This window comes from Camellia sinensis, chromosome 15 (genome assembly GCF_055761805.1).
Source record: "Camellia sinensis isolate YWXY chromosome 15, ASM5576180v1, whole genome shotgun sequence".
Lineage (NCBI taxonomy): Eukaryota > Viridiplantae > Streptophyta > Magnoliopsida > Ericales > Theaceae > Camellia > Camellia sinensis.
Window position 1 is genome coordinate 114004148 of NC_138975.1, and position 14039 is coordinate 114018186.

At 33.2% G+C, this 14039-nt stretch overlaps 3 long non-coding RNA genes and 1 pseudogene across 4 annotated transcripts in view; 3 read left to right on the forward strand and 1 right to left on the reverse strand.

The window, feature by feature from the left end:
- LOC145813772 (uncharacterized) overlaps nt 1-14039 on the forward strand; it is a 232694-nt gene that overhangs the window by 106376 nt on the left and 112279 nt on the right. The gene's annotated exons all lie outside the window — the stretch shown is intronic.
- On the reverse strand, nt 1665-13608 carry LOC145813809 (uncharacterized; annotated as a pseudogene).
- Nucleotides 5291-5971, forward strand: LOC145813572 (uncharacterized). The gene is made up of 2 exons (XR_014356726.1): nt 5291-5776; nt 5863-5971. It is a non-coding gene; the product is annotated as an uncharacterized LOC145813572 (long non-coding RNA).
- Nucleotides 7127-10883, forward strand: LOC145813571 (uncharacterized). 2 transcript variants are annotated; one of them, XR_014356725.1, is made up of 5 exons: nt 7127-7643; nt 7884-7955; nt 8511-8640; nt 9731-9868; nt 10321-10883. It is a non-coding gene; the product is annotated as an uncharacterized LOC145813571 (long non-coding RNA). The 2 variants fall into 2 exon arrangements; XR_014356724.1 differs by lacking the exon at nt 8511-8640.

A 14039-nucleotide genomic window follows, 5' to 3' on the forward strand; every position in this document is an offset into this window, starting at 1 on the left:
CTTAAGGTTATCTTTCGCAACACATATTAAAGGAGCAATTAAATTATTCACTATAATAATGTCATAAAATTGGTGGACTTATTTGCTAATATATTATTTTAGTAATTTTTAAATTTTTTAGTTAAAATATGAGATAAAAAAAATAATATATTTAGAATAATTTTTTAATTTTTTACAAAAAAAATGTGTAAACAATAAAAAAATTAATTTTTTTATATAAATTATTAATTTTTTAATTTTTTTAATAATTTTTTGACTTTTAATCTAAAATATTAAATTACCAAATTAGACATTAAAAAGAAAAAGAGAAAGTACAGCGTCGGAAAAAGTGAGTGTTTTAAACGTTGTTGTGTTGAACATATGGATCCGACCCCACCTAATCTAAGACCATCTCCAATAGTTTAACAAATTCATCATCAAATTTGAATTTGGTGAAAAAGGACAGTTTTTTTTTGTCTCCAACAGTTTCATCAAAAGGATATCAGATTGAGAATTCACCAAATTTTTCACCAAACTAAGAATGCGCTGGGTCTTTCACCAAAATACTATTCATTACCGTTGTATTTTCACTATCGGATGACCCACCAGATGACCAATTTTGTGCAAAATTTTGTACAGATTTTACACTGGGAGGTCGACCACCCGATCGACCCCGGGGTCGACCCCTCGGATGACCCTCAAGCTTGAAAATTCAACTACAGAATTGTACAAATTTTGCTCTTTCCGGTCGACCGACTGGTCGTCCCCCTGGACGTCCGGTGCGTTTTGATAAAAGCTACAGTACACCGTTGGAGTGATTGATATAAGATTGAGCCAAATGTCTTTTTTTTACTCAAATTTGATGAAAAATTTGTTCAATCGTTGGAGATACTCTAACCCAACGTGTTCAACATATAGTGCACCAGATTTGCGTTAGTTTTACTTTCCTTCCCATTTCAATGCAATTACCGTGTTGGAAAATTATCGTCGGTTTCATCTCTCATATTTAAATTTAAAAATATATATCTTTTGAGATTTATTTAAAATGGGAGACTTATTTATAAGTCCTTTTTCGGACACTTATGCTATGCTAAGTCCTGTGTAATTTCTTATAGAGTCTAAAGTCCTATTTAGATAAGAATGTATTCCACAAGATCCTACATAAACGTAACGTAACGTGACGTGACACTTACATAAACGTAACGTAACGTGACACCTACATAAATGTAACGTTTCAATTTTTTATATAGGAAATTGCATGTTACCATAGATCACAGGTGTCACGTTACATTTATGTAGGTGTCACGTTACGTTACATTTATATAGATATGATTTATGATAACATTTAATTTCCTATATATGGTTTTATTATTATTTATGATATTAACAACTAATATTGAGGGTAAATGTGTCAACAAACTTCTCACAGGACTTATGGGAACATAAATTTTTTAGGGAAATTCTATTTCCACACATATAGTTAGCTCAGACCACACACTTAAGGAAATATTAATCTAATGACAATTATATCATAAATAAAAATGTCCATAATAGACATCCAGCAACATCGATAATATTATATGAAAAAATTCTTAATACACATCTTTTAAGAGTAAAAAATTCTCAATATACACCTTTTAAGTTTAAAAAAAAAATAACAATAAATCTTAATTTTTCCATTATTGTCACATTGCTAGAGAGGATTCCAAACATGGTTTTGTCAATCTCTTCAAGTGAACATCCAGACCATTGTTCAACAGGTTAACGCAATCCGTTGAAATTTTCAAGCTCTCTGTCTCCAACTTCTGCTCCAATAGGGTCTTTAAAGTAGGGGTGCAACTCGGGCGGGTTTAACCCGAGCAACCCGAGCCCAGCCTGAGTTTTTTTAGGGCTTGGGCAACTATATCTTGTAATCTAGACGGGCTTGGACAGATTTTTGATGCCCGAATTGCAATTCGGGCCGGGCTTGGGCAGAACCAATGGCCAACCCGAGCAACCCGAACCCGAATTGAATTTAATATATTATATAAATTATATAATATATAATATATAATATATACATAATTTAATAAATTATATAATATATACACTACAAGAAAAAGCATTTTTGCCGACCACTTTTAGCTACCAAAACTAATTTAGTCGCCAAAAGTCACGGAATTGGCTACCAAAAATAATATTAGTCGGCAAAAGTCAACTTTTTAGCTACTAATTTTTTTTAGTAGGGGAATGTTGATTATTGGCTACTAAAAAAAATTTAGTAGCTAAAGATATTACAATTGGCGACTAAAACAATTTTTGGTAGCTAAACATATGACAATTGGCGACTAAATAAAAATTTAGTAGCCGTAGAGGTACCTTTAGCTACTAAATTATTTGGTAGCCGAATGAAAATAAAAAAATAAATTTTTAATCTTTCCCGACCAAACTTTTGGTCGCCAAATGTCAAGTTTCGGCGACAAAATTTTTTTTAGTCGCGGTATACCTACTTTCGGCTACTAAATTGTTTGGTAGCCGAATGAAAATAAAAAAATTAATTTTTAATCTTTCCCGACCAAACTTTTGGTCGCCAAATGTCAGGTTTCGGCGACAAAATTTTTTTTAGTCGCCGTATACCTACTTTCGGCTACTAAATTATTTGGTAGCTGAATGAAAATTAAAAAATTAATTTTTAATCTTTCCCGACCAAACTTTTGGTCGCCAAATGTCAGGTTTCGGCGACAAAATTTTTTTTAGTCGCCGTATACCTACTTTCGGCTACTAAATTGTTTGGTAGCCGAATGAAAATAAAAAAATTAATTTTTAATCTTTCCCGACCAAACGTTTGGTCGCCAAATGTCAAGTTTCGGCGACAAAATTTCTTTTAGTCGCTGTATACCTACTTTCGGCTACTAAATTGTTTGGTAGCCGAATGAAATTAAGAAAATTAATTATTTTTATTTTTATTTTTATTAAGAGGTTGTACACCCACCATCCAAAAATATTAATATCTTATTTTTTTTTATTATCTCAAAATATTAATTTTTAAAAAAAATTAATTATTAAAATAATATGAATTTCTTATTTTGTCCTTTTTTTAAATCCATTAATAATATAAAAAGTACAATTATGACAATTGATATGTCTAAAAAAATATACTATCAAAAGGTAATTTTGAAAAATTAATATTTTTAAAATGTAATAATTGTATTATAAAAAGAAATTAAATTCTGAAAATAGATTATTATTTTTAGATGGAAGAAGTAGTCGGCTTTCATTTGATGGTTGAACACATCTTTTAATAATTGGGCCCTCACGCGAAAGGTATGCTAAAATGGGCAACTTGTTATTGTCTGTTTGTCGATAGTTTTACATTGCAAAAATTTAAAGGCATAGTTACAGGTTAGTCTGATGAATTTAATTTTTAATAATAAATTTATTATTTTTAAAAAGTACAATTAAACTATTTATACTTTTTACATCATCATATTTCAATAACACTAATAAATTAAGAAAAAATCAAAATTCACAAATAAAAGACAAAATATCCCAATTATTTATCATTTTAATAAATTTTTCAATATTATTACTAGTACTAATGAAATAATCATTTCACAGACACAAAACATATATTTAAAAAGTTTTAAAAAAATTTCATTATCAAAACGAGGGCTAAGTGTGTAAAAAAAATTCACTCATAACTTATGAGTAAATAAATCTGATTTGTAAGACTTATTGATATTATTTCAAATTTTAAAATTTTTCTTAATTTTTTAATAATTAATTTTTTCAACTTTTTAAAATTATTTTTACGTTATACACGGTTAACAATAATCAAACACTATTGTTAATTTAAATTTGGAGGGAGACATTTCTAATTTAAATTTGAGGGATTTATAAAAGTAATTGGCGACTAAAAAAACACGGGTTGAGCTGGCTCAAAAAAAAATTTTAAAATTTTTTCCTTCTTTTTTTTTTTTATTTCCTTTCTTTCTTTTCTTTCTTATTATATATATATATATATATAATATAAGAATATAATAATATAAAATTTTAAAATATATTATAATATTTTTCAGTAAAAAAAATATTAGGACAAATATTTAAGATAATTTAATATTTTTAATATTTTTAATTTATAATTTTAGGACAAATATTAGGACAAATTTTCAAGAGTAATAAAATCAAATAAATTTTTCAAAAAAAAATCTCAAAATTTTGTTTAGTTACCTACTTTTCAAAATCACTCTCTCTCTCATACACATCAAATCAATCATTTTTTTTAAAACTCTCTCTCCAAAACAATTTCTGAAAAAAAATGTTTTATAGCTTGAAATTTTTTTTCCTTGAATGGCCTGAATTGATGAAATGACGTTGTTTTAGAATTTTTTTCCCCTCGTTTATATCTGAACACACAGGGGAGAGGGAAAGAGAGAGAGAGAAGAGGAGAGAGAGAGGCGATGGTGATGGCGGGGTGAGGCGACGGTGGTGCGACAGTGATGGCGGGACGGGGCGATGGTGGTGCGACAGTGATGGAGGGGCGGGTGCGATTTCAGACTATGTTTTAAATTTTTTTTTCTGGCTCTGAAGATGAAGATGATGTGTTGATAATGGTGATGTTGATGAAGATGTTGTTGTTGTTGATGATGATCCAGATCTATGGGTGGGTTTGATTTTTGTGTTTGATTGGGTTTGATTTTTGGGTGGGTGGGTTTGATTTTGATTTTGTGTTCAATTTTGTGGTTGAATCAATTTTGTGGTTGAAGGGAAGTGGGTTTGATTTCAGATCTTCTGCTTCTTCTTCTTATTCTTCTTCTTCTTCTTCCTTTGTTTCAGACTCTTCTTTTTCTTCAGACAAATGAGAAGGAAAAAATAAAAAATATAAAAAAATCCCAAAACGACATCGTTTTGGGATTTCGAAGAATTCGAGCTCTCACGCATTCGAGTTACATAGTGGAGTTGTTCTGAAAAAAGGCAAACCAAACAAATTTTCGTACTTTTTATCTCAAAAACTACTCTGCAAACACAAACCAAAACACCCAAAATCTCTCATTTTCCAAAGGGGGTTAATGTTTTGCTAAGAAAATAAAGTGGAGATGATGTCGTTTGGGAAGAACTCATTTGGGCTCTTTTGGCTCTTTAAGCTACAAAAGACAGAATAAGCTATTTGAACCATAACAGACAAAACATCACATACAACCCGTAATCATTACCCTATTCTCTCACAAAAAAAGTCAAAAAAGCCAAAAAGCCCTTTCCAAACCAAGCTTTTGAGCCCAGGCTCAAATAGCCAAAAAAGTCAAAAAATCAAAAAGCCAACTCAGTTCCCAAACGGAGGCATAATTATTGAAAATATCAAAGGAGGTAAGCGTAATTAAAAAAAAAAAAAAAGGCTGGGTAGCCTTACCGCCAACCACCTAAAATCAAAATGAACTTTCCCGCCATGTCAAGCGAGCAACACCCCGCTAATTAAAAAATATATAGTATATCTTCTCCCTTCTCTCTTTCTCTCTCTATAATCTCTATACTCTATCCCCCATCGCAAATGGAGAGCTCCAAATCGCTGTCATTCTTTCAAGATATCAGATCAAGAGAAGTTAATGGATTCAGAGGTTCCTTTCTCTCTATCTCTGTCCATATATACACAAACACACACAAATCAATCGAATTTACACTTTAATTTGGTTTAGCTTTGCTTTTTTCAGTTCGCAAGAGACCCTATCCTGACAATGATTTGTCAAAATTCACTCAAACCGGAGCTGTGGTTGTCGAACACAACGTCAATCACAGACCTCCAATGGCTCTCTCTTTTTGCAAGGTGAAATTTCATTTATTCCAATTTACATTTATGATTTTTGATGTTCAGAATCAGATTCAAGTTTCGTAACCTAAATTAATCTACAGACAAGTAAGAATTCTCATATTATTGTTGTGACCGACGAGGATGGGTATATTAGCTTATTCAACACTCGATTGAAGTTTTCTTCTTCGTCTACTTTCCAAGAAAATTCAGGCAAGATCAATTCATAGAAATTTGTTGAAGGGTTTTAATTTGTAGTTTTTTGTAGGGGATTATTATATATTTTTTCAAGGCGTACTGAAATCTGTACCACTAATTTGCAGAAAAAGCTAGGGTTAACGAATGGGTTGCTCACGAAAATGCCATATTCGATGTATGCTGGATCAAGGTATTTCATGATTTCCAGTTTTTGCGAGTGGATTACTGTTTTTAATTGTGCATTAAATACTTGAAATGGGGATGCTCTGTTCAATATTCATCTTAGTCTTAAATGTGCTGATCCATGCATTTATATTTCTTGGGCATTAAGTTTTCAATCTGATATTGGCATGGTTATTGTCAAAATATATTTTTTGATGCTTCTAGGACCATCCAAAGCACTGGTTTGGATGCTATGCTTCTAAGTTTGTCACTATACCCTTATCTTATATTCTATTCTCCACGTCACTGGTATTTTAAAATTTTACTGGGATAGCCTGAATGAGATTTATTTCTCAGAGTTGATTAGAATGCTATGAATAAATGGTGGGAATCAATAGCGAAGATACAAAAAAAAACCTATGTTGAATAGTCTTGCTCCTTTTTGGCCTCCTTTAGTAATTTTCTAACATTAGTTATGGTTTGAATTTGCTCCTCTTTAATGTGCATGTTAAGTCTGTTCTGATTGTTCTCTTAGGAGAAGGAAAAATGTACAGTTTGATTTAGATTTAGTTATTTATTTATTTGTTCTTTCTCAATACAGGGAAGCGACACTAGAATAAATTATGACAATGTTGTTTTCACAGTTTGCCCTAATTTATATGATAATGCTGTTTACACAGGTTTGCCTCACTAATATATATATATATATATATATATATTTGAACTTTGTAAATAAATTACTTATAAGAATATATGCATGAGTAGCTAAGAGTGTGGAAAGACTAAAATGTGACACATTGGTAGCAGTGTTTGGTCTCTATCTGGTTTACTGAAATGCAGGTAAAGCAGTGTCTGGTTTACCGAAATGATTATAAATAGGAATAGAATATATGAGGCTCGAGCTGTGTCTCTGTGTCTCTATCTCCCTTCATCTATTTCTTTCAATCTTGACAGGCCAGATTTCTTCAAGTTGTTGGTTGTTCACATCTATTATTAAAGTTTGGCAAGTAAGACTCTTGACTCTCTATTATTAAAGTATTGTTATTTCTTCTAATTGGGTCTATGATCCAATATGATTTCAATAGTCATATCAGCATATTGCTTTTATGTAATCTGATATGATTCAGAACTCAGATCATGAGTTATAAAATGTTTTTTTTTATGTGTTTTCTAACCAGGTATGTTAATAACACTCTTATATGTTTAAAGAAAAAATTTCCATTTAAAATGCTTCTAAAAAATAAAAGATGTTCTGGAGACAATATTCTACGAGGTTGATAAGAAGATGGATTTTAGATTGAATATTCTTGTTGGCTGAATTTTGTTCTTTCCTAGGATTTTTTTTCTCTGCTGTTTTAAATCTGTTACAAGTTTGTGTGTCCTAACTCCATTAATTAATTCTGTTCCATTATACTTTTGTCCCTTTTGTCTAGCTTCATGGGAAGGAAGTAGTTGTTGAGTGAAAATTTGATGGTGACCGCATTCAAATCCATAAAAATGGGAAAGATATACAATTCTTCTCAAGGTAGTTGCTGGCCTAGTAGTTTCAAATAATTTTCTGCTCTTTGATATTTTTTGGTTGTTTTTGTCACTTTGATTAATTCTTTTTGTTATCTTTACATTGGAATATTTATATTATATTTCATTGATTGTCTTTGACTTCTTAAATGCTCTATTGTATCTGCATCATCTGAACTGATGTCACCATTGTTAACCCAATAGATTTTAGTTTAATGTAATTCACAATTTTATGTCATTTATGCAGGAACTTTCTTGACCATCCTGAATATGCGCATTCCATGTTGGATGTTATCATGCAAAATATTCTTGTTGACAGGTAATATTTTAACACCAACTTCACACTCAAGAACTTCACACTCAGCAACCATATGATATCTAGTTACCTTTTGTTTCTTAGGATTCTATTAGTCTGGATCATGCAGTGAATACCAATCATATATTTTAACACCAATTTTCTGCTTTTTGTTTCTTATGAATACCAATCATGCCACTGTAGAAGCAACATTTAAAATTGAGATCAGTACTTCACAAGGTTACTTCACTTGGTTCTCTATTGATAATTAAACAATCTCCAACCACATCCTGACCCTTGAGGTTTTTAAAGAGGCAGAGTATTAACATATAGTATTTTTGCAGAAGTGCAAATCAATCTTTGCAGTCAAAACAAATAACAAATAACAAATAACAAATAACAAATAACAAATAACAAATAACAAATAACAAATAACAAATAACAAATCTTCTACAGCTGATTTGTTCAGTCTCCTATAGTTGAAAACAAATAACAAAGTTCGACACTTCATTTTTGTTTCCAATTTTTTGTTTAATTGGTCATGCTTAATAATTCATTGAGATAAATTTCTTTGTTCAGTGGAGACACTGATGCAGTGGTTCCTGTGACTGCAACTCGATACTCCATTGATGCCTTGAAGCTTCCAACTATTACCAACTATTACAAAGTTAGACAAAGTTTTATTGGGAATTCTATTGGTTGGGGAAGTGTATGTATTCGTCATGAAAATTTAAATTCTATTATATATAAACAATTTAATGATTTATTGGTTGGGCAAGTTTTGTAGACATGCATAGGAGTGACACAATTTATTGGTTTTGTATTTTGGATTAGGACTGATTTCATCATGATTCATGACATTAATATATGCGTTGAGGTGAAATTAAAACAAAGTCTTACGAGCTTGTAATATGCTAGTCTTGGCAACATATGATAAAGCTGAACCTGTTAAATGCGTACTCAACTCATTAAAGCTTTTTATTCTATTTACTTCTTGTTGGCTTCATGTACTATTTTTCGCAATTCAGCTGTCTATGCCATCATCTTCGGCCATCATGACCGAGATTAGGTCTAGTCACATTAACAGGCGTACCCTGTTAGAATTCATTCATATTATTCTGTGTGAATGAGTTTGCCTTTCAATTTAAGTTTTAGTATGGCTTACATTTGGCATTTTGGCAGATGATAAAATAACTGTTTTGGAGTCAGAAAAGAGAGCTTGGGAAAGTTCCTCGAATTATGAACATATAGGGGCTTCTTGCATTTTTTTTACGCATATTGTCACCAACCTTTTGATCCTTCAGTAAATAATTGGGATGTGAAGTATTTTTGCTGTATCATGAACTACTTATTTTATTGTTTCCATAAATAACTTTCCTCAATAATTTGTTTGATACCAGTGCAAACCACATTATCTAAGCAACCTTCCCTCCATATTGTTGTCTTACTTTTATTGCCGTTAAATATTTTTCTTTCTGCTGCATTTTTGAACACCAGAAGTTGAAATGAATATGGACCTTTTTATCTTTTTGTTTCTTTACTTATTAGATCTTTGCAATTTATTTATTTATTTATTTTTGAGTGGTTTCTTCCAATTAGGAAATTTTTTTATCATTTGTTGGAGCCTGTAATTGGAAATTTAGTGATATAATTTGACATGATTCGGTGGATACTAAGCTACCAATAGAAACTTGTTACAAAAAAGCTTTGAAAATGGTCTAAGGGTTTTATGTTTTAATTATGGCCAGTCTGTGTAATGCCTGGTGCTTGGTATTGATAATGGTGGATATTCTTCACAGGTGCTTCTCCTTCTTACCAACTGAAGCAAGAATAGCAAGATCATGAGACGAAGTACATAATGGTCCTATATGTGTATTGCCTTTCTGTGTCTCCCAGTACATATCATTCTTCCTATGTTAGTACAAAGAGCCAAAAAGGTGTGAGCATACATTTTTATGAAAATGATTGGGGCCCACAGGTTTTGCTGGCCTAATCAACTTCTATTGTTGAATGGTTGCCTCGTGTCTGACTTTTTCAAAATATTTTTGGAAGTATATCAGTTTAAAGGCATTTGAAAATCTTAATGGCGGAGTTATTTGGTCTGATGCATGTTGAACTCTCAAATGGAGTGATCATTTCTTAGACCATGATTCTTTAAACAAATTTAACATTTAGCATGGAATTGGTTTTTAATAGTGTGACACTAGATTCCACCAACGCAATTTCGGCTTGTCTCCTGAGCATGCCAGTGCCCTAGAACAATACCTGAATGTTTAGAAACATCAATTTTTATCATTCACTTTTTTTTTTCCCATACCATTTTCTTGACTTAATCTTGAATTTGTTTGTAAATATGCTAATCTTTTTCACTCATCAATGTTCCTTTCAGGCCATCCATGGATCTTGCTCTACACTGACCGCACATTAAGGACGCTATCTATAAAGTCGAAATGAAAGAGCCGGTCACCACCACCACCACCACCTTCCCAGCTACTAGCCACAACTAGACTGGAGGAGCAGAATGACCGTAGGACAGCCTATGATTCTTTTGGTGAGACAACCGATCCAACATCGTTGCCTGGAAGTTTGAGTCGCAAGACTAAAGAGCAAGACGACTCTGGTGCCAGGACGACATCTTGTACTTATGGAAGGACTGAAGAGCAACCTTCCCTCCATATTGTCCTCAATAAAAGTAAGAGAACAATATTGAAGGGTTTTATGGAAGGACTCGAACAATGGGAGCTTATAGTGATGTCAGGACGACATCTTGTACTTATTAGAACTTATTTTTGGATGGTTGGAACTAAAATGTGTAATGGGAGTAGTTGGTTTTTTTTGTATTATGTATGAAATTAAATTATTGACGTTGGATTACACTTGGTTCTTATGGAATTTGTAATAAATATATAATTGGACGTTCAATATTAATTTTTTGGATGGTTGGAGCTAAAATGTGTGCACATTGTTGAATGCTTGATAACATTAGTGTTGATGGATTATATTATTTATACAGGGTACAGGTCGTATTCATAATGGATACAGGTTGTTTAGAAAATTTTTTTTTTAAAAAAAAAAAAAAAAACACGTTAAAGCATTTGGCTACCAAATATTTTGGTAGCCAAATACGTAATCAAATGTTTTGGTGACTAATAATTTAGTAGCAAAACATAACCTAAAAAGTTTTGGCGACCAAATAATTAGTAGCTAAAATAATTGAGAATGAGAGAAAGAAACTATTGGCCACTAAATTTTTAGTCACGGAATGCACCTTTTGCCGACTAAATAATGTTTCGTAGCCAAATGTGTACTTTCAGCGACTAATTTTTTAGTAGCTAAAGGTGACACCTTCCTCGACCACAACAACTTAGTAGCCAAAAGGCCTCATTCGGCGACTAAAGTTTTAGTGGCGGAAACATAACATTTGCCGACTAAACATAATTTAGTAGCGAAATGTAGTCACTTTCGGCGACCAAACAAAGTTTAGTCGCCAATACTATCGCCGACAGGGTATAGGCGACGAGTTTGGCGACAAAATATTTTAGTCGCTAAATGGTTTCGGCGACTAAATATTAGACTTTTGGCGACCAATATTTTGGTAGCCAAAAGTGACATTTCTTGTAGTGATATAAATTAAGTAAAAGAGTTAGTCTTAATTTTTATTTTTTATTTTTTTTTGGTTAGTCTTCTACCATTAGATTAGCATCTTTTATGTCTACCCTTAGATCTACCTACAGGTTTCTGGACTCGGACAATTCGGGCAATTCGGGCTAACCCGAGTTCAAAATACAAAGCTTGGGTCGGGCTTGGGCAGCAATGCTCGGGTTCATGGTCGGGCTTGGGCGGGCTTGGGCACTGCCAAATACAATTCGGGTCGGGCTTGGGTAGACCCCCAACCCGACCGAACCCGCCCGAGTTGCACCCCTACTTTAAAGAACTGGTATTGGGCAGCTCACCGCTAGTCAAGAGTCAATATAAAAGGAAGTTGCTGATTTCCTTTTCCAATGATACCAAGAGAAGCTGTGACAGGGCTTCTACAGTAAGTGCTTGGGATTCCAGAAGCTTGCTCAACTTCTTCGCCCTCTTCCATAGAGGTTACTTAAGGAGGTGGTCTGGTACCTAAAGAAAGCATCTCGGTGGCGCTTTGCTGTTCCTGAATTTTAGGAACAGAATCTTCACATCCAACGCTGTGAATCTTCCCATGAGGCCCGAGAGAACTGGGACGGGCATTAAACTTTCGATCACGAAGATTTGGTGTCCTTCCCTTCCGTGGAGACTGAGGAAACACATCTCTACAGAGTGACTGAAGATTACTTCTTTGATACCCATTTCGCACTTTAACATTCGATGAACAGCCCGTTTTGCTCTCTTTTGGCGGGGGAGTCTTAGCAACACATGCATTTTTTTATAATACCTCGGAGAAGCCAATTCTGAAGACAGATGTTATCTCTCCCTATTGTACCAATGCAGTGCTTATCAAACTCCGATTTGCTAATCTTAAGACTCAAGTATCGGTTCAAAAGATGAAAGTATTTCTCTGATTTCTCGCGACCAAGTTTCCTTTCAATCTCAAATTTCGATTCTATAGTGTCTACTCGGTTGACGATTTTTTTTTCTTTTTTTTTTTTGTTCTCTGAGAAGGGAGATCTTCAATAGAGCAAAATTCTTCACTGTGAATCTTTACTTTGATTGTTGTAGTATTGTGGGTCTACAAATTTCCAAATCATAGCAGTAACAGTGCATGTGGAAGGAGAGACAAATGTGTGGAAGGAGGATTGAAGGAGTGTGTACAATGATACGAGTGAATGGTATAATTGATATATTTAGTGTGTGGATTGAGAAAACTAATTAATAATTAAATTATAAAGAGTGTGTATTGAGAAATGATGTGGATTGAGATAATTAAGTGTGTGAAAATAGAATTTTCCAGTTTTTTAGTAGGACCATATATAGCATAAGTCTCCCTAATAGAACTTGTAAATAATTTTCCCTTAAATATAAAATATTTTTTATAATTTTAAAATTTACATTTCGTTTCTTAAATTTTTTATGGGCAAAACACCAATAAATCCCAAATTTTAATTTGTTAAACCATTTGGTCCTACTTTTTATTTTGTAGACTAATAAGTCCTATTTAAACGTTAAAAGCTCACTATAGCCCTTTTTTAAATTTCCATCCTTTCCGAACATCAGCAACATTAACATCAACTACATCAGCAACATTAACTACACCAACATCATCAAAACATCATCAAAACATCATCAACATCAACAAACATCAGCTATATCATCAAACATCACCAACATCATAAAAACATCTCAACATCATCAAACATCATCAACATCACCAACAATGTGAACATCATCAACATCAACATCAACTACATCGCGTATACACAGTTACGGAACGATCACCAACATTGGTGTATTAGCTAATTATTAATACTCACTTTCAATGCCGAGATCATTGTGTTACAATATTCCCATAGGCTGATCTACAATCGGAACGATCGATTCGATTTCGATTTTGATTTCGCACTGTGCTCATTATTCCGTAACATTGAACATCATCGACATCAACTGAGAGCCTCCAACATTGATCACAACATTGAACATCATCGACATCAACTGAGAGCCTCCAACATTGAACATCACCAGCATTGAAAATCTTCAATCTCATCAAACATCAGCAAGAGGGTTCAATCTAGGCCGAGATTCTCACGATCTTCAACGTGTCGAATAAACAACCTCAACAGAGCAATACCGGTCATGCCAACTCTGTCACGATTCAGCATTTCTTCGTTCTCTTGGTACCCTAACCTTTGCGGCGAGATCATCGACAGAGGATGCAGTTTCGCTCCATCGTTCTTCAATTCCTCCTCATCCTCCAGTGCTGCCGTTTCGGCGCTGCAGCCGCTTATCCAGAACTCTCAGTCACAAGGTGTCGTTCTACCACCACCGCCTTCGAAGAAGCACAAGAGAATCGGCATAGTGTTAGGGTTTGTTATTGGAGCTCTAATCCTACTTGCAGCCATTCTCTCTCTTTTCGCATTATTCAAGAAGCAGAGAGAACATCATCATCAAAGCCACTAACATCAACTACATCAACAA